The sequence below is a fragment of the Cricetulus griseus genome, unplaced genomic scaffold, assembly GCF_003668045.3.
Source record: "Cricetulus griseus strain 17A/GY unplaced genomic scaffold, alternate assembly CriGri-PICRH-1.0 unplaced_scaffold_2, whole genome shotgun sequence".
In the NCBI taxonomy this organism is placed as follows: domain Eukaryota; kingdom Metazoa; phylum Chordata; class Mammalia; order Rodentia; family Cricetidae; genus Cricetulus; species Cricetulus griseus.
In genome coordinates, this window is record NW_023276919.1 from 916,572 (window position 1) to 921,953 (window position 5,382).

Sequence of the window (5,382 nt, forward strand, 5' to 3'; positions counted from 1 at the left end):
AGAGTGGGTCATCGCAGAGATATGTTCTGGAGCTGACCAAATCCTGAAACAACCCATGAGGACAGTGTGTTTCCCAAGGTGAGTTCCACCACCACATTTGCTGAATCACCTATGGGTTTGGGAGTTTCTTCTCTTACGACTTTGGGAGTTTCTTCTCTCCACTGTTCGGACCCCTGTGTCGTCTCAAAGGTTCAGGCATGTTTTGTTCCAAAATTGTCGATTAGTTAAGGCTGACACCGTCTTCTGAGATGTTGAGTACAGAGCCTCCTTCAGCCACCCCCATTGGAATTACATCTTATATTTACAGGAATCTAGCTGCTTCTGTTACCATGGAAAAACTCTTCAATGCCATTTAGTGGAGCAAAGTCAAATACCCTAAGATATATATTAGTGAACTACGAAAATGAAATGAATCACATTATTGCAAAAAAGGTGAGATTTCCATGGTTATCTTATTCAAGGAAAGTTTAAATTCCATTTCTTAGATTGGATTGAAAGATCATTATACTGCAGATAGTTGGTTTCATGAAATGATGTCAGCAGTAGGACAGAGTTCATAAGGCAGAGACAGCTTTCTCCATGAGTATGTTGGGAGCCTGCCTCTGGATGAAAACTGCACTTATCCTAGCCTACACTAAGCCTTGGACTTTCTGTGTGTCTGTCTGTCTTTCATTCTCTACCTCTCTCTCTCTCATCACCGTCCCTATGTCTTTCTCTGTGTATCTCTGTCTCTCATTGTCTGAGTCTCTGCAAATATGTCTCTACAGCCTGGGTGGGAATCTATATTTCTAACTGCTTTGTAATGTGTTTGCCTGCAAAACCAATGTCTCTCCCTCCCCTCTCTCTCTCTCTGCCTTTCATCTTCCATTTCCTATCTGCTATCTGCTCTTTGCTATTTCTCTGACCCTCTTCGCATCATATATATATATATATATATATATATATATTATATATATTATATCAGTCTAGTCCTCTGTTTTTGCCTCTACACCCTGAATGAATACCCGAAGCTGTACTTATTCTGGACTGGTCTCCACAAAAACTGAGCTTTTATCTGTCTGTTTGTATGTTCTCTCTCTCTCTCTCTCTCTCTCTCTCTCTCTCTCTCTCTCTGTGTGTGTGTGTGTGTGTGTGTGTGTGTGTGTGTGTGTGTGTGTGTTTGTATCTGTTTCTGTGTCTAAGCACTGAAGAGCATGCTAAACCTCTCTACAATGGCAAAATTAAGGTGCTTTTTTATTTTCCAAAAACTACACTTTCCATTTCAAAATGAGAATGCTTTCAGACAAGTCGCTTCTATAATAAGGAGGCAGCTGATGTGTCTCCAACTTATGTTATTGGTAAAACCAAAATATCCCTTTAATTTCCAGGGATCTGAATGGGACCCATGCAAACAGGTCCAAAGATGCACTCCAGAAAAATAATATTCAGCCTCTCTATGATCTCAAATTCCTTTCTTCATCATCTGTGATCTCTCTTTCTAGAATCACTCCATCATCTGTCCATTCACCAATATGATACAGGACATCAGAAACACTTTTGTTTCTAAACCTAACTTCATCTCCTACACTGCTGACATAAGGCGAATTACTAGAGACCCGAGTGAGGGCTACCTGTCCTTTGCAAGGAAGGTCCAGACAGATACTCCAGGATGTGGTAGTACCATAACATTCTCAGGTCCCCAATAATGGTTAATGCCCTACTTCAGCAGGATGCAATCTTGAGAACTTGATATCCTTTATCTAAATTGCCATTTGTAACACCCCAACATTCAGTATTCAGGGAAAGTAGGAATGAAAGGTGCAGGCATCAGGCTGGCCTGTCCAAGGCACCTGGCATGATGCACTCAATCAGGCAGTACTCTATTCAGTCCAGCTTTCAATGTTTCTAAGTCTGCAGGCAGCTTTCATGGACTACGTTAAAAGGGAGATGCAGACACACTTATGCTCTCATATTCTCTCTCTCTCTCTCTCTCTCTCTCTCTTTCTCTCTCTCTCTCTCTCTCTTCTCCTCTTGTCTCCACTCACTCTCTCCTAACCTATCTGATGTCCATGGTTCATGGAATTTCATAGGTAGGTTTTCCCTTGCTCGGTGTTCAGTTTCTATTTGGTTGTTTCCCCATTCGATGTGCACAAAATACCAACGATTTTGCTGAGAAAGCCATGTAGGATCTCTCTCTGTGATCTCTCACAGTGGCCATGCTTGGATGATCGGGAATGAGCAGAGATCTTTTTCTCAGACTGACCAAACTGTTAAGAACCCCTTTAGTTTGGTATGTATGCCAAGGCTGATTTCCAACAACACATTTGCTGAATCATTTGTGCTTTCAGCATTATGATTTCAGAAGTTTCTCCCCTCCAATATTAGGTATTCTGTGTCATCTTGAATGTTCAGGCATTTTGTTCTTCCCTTGCCCATGACTTCATGCTGACTCTGAGTTCTGAGTTCGGGAGTACTAATCCTTTTGGTCCTGGCCCATGGGAAATCCATCTTATTATTAAGGCATCCTTCAGGTTAACGTAACCTTAGAACAACTGTTCAAATGCTTCAATGGAGGAATGTCAAATACCCCAGGATGTTCATTAATGGACTAACAAAATGAAAAGACATACATTACTGAATTAAATTTGAGTTTTGCATGGTAGCTTATTTCTGGAAGATTTAAAATATGTATCATAGAATAGATTCAAGGATCATTGGACCACAGATACTTTGGTGTACCAAATGATGTCAGAAGCATGACAGATTATATGAGGCAGAGGCAGCATCATCCATGATAGGACCCACCCATGAACCTTGTATACACATATCTCTGCCTACACTAACTTTTGGTTTTTCTGTTTGTCTCTCTGTCTGTTGTTTGAATTTTCATCTCTAACTCTCTATCACTCACTGTCACTCTCTCTCTCTCTCTGTATGTCCCTTCACCCTCATTGTCTGCTATAAATCTACCTGAATTGATCTGGACCTGCCTTCTAACTGAGCCTCTCACTGTCTCTCTCTCTCTCTCTCTCTCTTTCTTTATCTATCTCTCTGCCTCTCTCCCAGTCTCTTACACTCTCTCTGTCCTTCTGTCTTTTCTTCAGCAAACTGGATGAATACAGGTAGCTCGGGAATTGCTCAGGAATGTACTCTACCAATGCCGATCCTTTTGTCTCTTTCTGTATGTGTCTCCTTTGCTGTCTGTGTTTCTTTATCTGTCAGAGTATTGAAGAGCGTGATAACCACAGTAGAATAGCATCTTAAAGGTGCTTTTTTTATTGTGCTAAAGAAACACTTCTTTTTCAAACATGTGAATGCTTTCAGCCAAGGTGCTTGTATCAAAATGTCAGCTAATATGTCTCCAATTTATGTTTGTGGCAACCCAAAGTTTTCCTGTAAGTTCCAGGGAACTGAATGTGACCCATGCAAAGAGGTCCAAAGATCACTCCAGATAAATAATACTCATTCCCTCTATGATCCCAGATTCCTCTGCTAAACAACTTGTACCTATTCTTTAGAAAAACCTTCATCATATGACCATGCAAACCTCTGTCTCAAAGAGTTAAGTAATACTTGTTTTCTAAACTTAACTTCATCTCCTCTACATCTGACATATACAGAGGTGTGGATTCTCAAAATAGAGCCACACATTCTGGAAATCCCTGAGGCAACCAGGTTCTCCAGGATGTGATAGTACCCCATTATTCTCAGGGCACCCGAAGCTGGTCAATGCCATTTCTTCGAAAAGAATCCGACTTGAGAACTCGACATCGTTATACCCAATGTTGCCAAGCTTAAGACCCCAAATTTCCATGATAAATGAAGGTGGGAATGAAGGTCTTGTCATCTGTCCTGCTCATGAAAACCAGAAGGGTGCACTCACTCAGAAGGACTCTGTTCAGTCCAGGATTCCATGGGTAATAATTCTGCAGCCAGGGTTATAGGTCCCTTTAAAAGACAGATCCCTACCCACAGCTAATGCATTATTCTCTCTTTCACTTTCCAAGTCCTGTCTGGTATCTTCTCTCTGGTATCTTCCTTTGAACCTCTTCATCTCTTCTCCTGTCTCCCCCACTCACCCTCTCCAACCAAGTCAGAAAATCTAAAGTTCAGGGACTTTCTAAGATTCCTGTGCCATTGCTCAGGGATTCCATCTCCATAGCGAGCTTTCCCCTTCCAGGTAAACAAATGAACAACTCTGGAGCAGTATAAGCCACGGATGCTCTCTGTCTCTGGGAACACACTTCATACCCAGGCTCAGTTTATCGTGACATTGCAGAGTTATTTTCTGGAGCTGACCAAATGCTGAAACACCCCAAGAAGGCAGTGTGTTTCCCAACGTAGAGATCCACCAAAGCATTGGCTGAGTCTCCTGTGGGTTTCAGACTCAGGAAATTGGGTGTTTCAACCTTCCCCTGCTCAGACAACTGTGTCGTCTCAACGGTTCAGGTATTTTTTGTTCCACAATTGTCGATGAATTAATACACTGACACTGTCTTCTGAGATGTTGGGTACCGTGCCTCCTTCAGTCACCCCCATTGGAAGTGCATCTTATGTTTGAGGGAATCTAGCTGCTACTGTTACTGCGGAAAACTGTTCAATGCCATTTTGTGGAACAATATCAAATACCCTAAGAAGTACATGAATGGACTAAGAGAACGAAAGGAATCACATTACTGTGAAAAAGATGAGTTTTCCATGGTTAGCTTCTTCAGGAAGGTTTAAATTCCATTTTGTAGATTAGATTGAAATATCATGTGACTGCATCTACTTGGGTGCAAGAGATGATATCAGCAGCAGGACTGATTTCATTAAGCAGAGACAACTTCTTCCATGAATAAGTTGGTAGCCAGCCTCTGGATGATTAATGCACTTATCTAAGCCTACATTAAGCCTTGGCCTTTCTGTGTGCTGTCTGTCATATCATTCTCTGTCTCTCTAGGACTCACTGTCTCTGTATCTATCTCTGTGTATCTCTGTCTCTCAGGCACCTGGTTTTATGCACTCACTCAGGCAGTCCTCTGTCAATTCAGGCTTCCATGATTACTAAGTCTGCAAGCAGCTTTAAAGGACCCTGTTAAAAGACACGTCCTGGCCCACTTGACCTCTCTTATTCTCTCTCTCTCTCTCTCTCTCTCTCTCTCTCTCTCTCTCACTCTCTCTCTCTCTCTCTCTCTCTCTCTCTCTCTCTCTCTCTCTCTCTCTCTCGCTCTCTATTCCAGTCTCTCACCCTCTCTCTGGCCTTCTGTCTTTGCCTCTGCAAGGTGGATTAATAGCAGCAGTTCTAAATTTGCTCAGGACTATTCTCTTCCAAATCTTATGCTTTTGTGTGTCTGTTTGCATGTGTTTCTCTTGCTGTGTGTGTTTCTTTCCCTGTCAGAGTATTGAAGAGCATGCCAAACG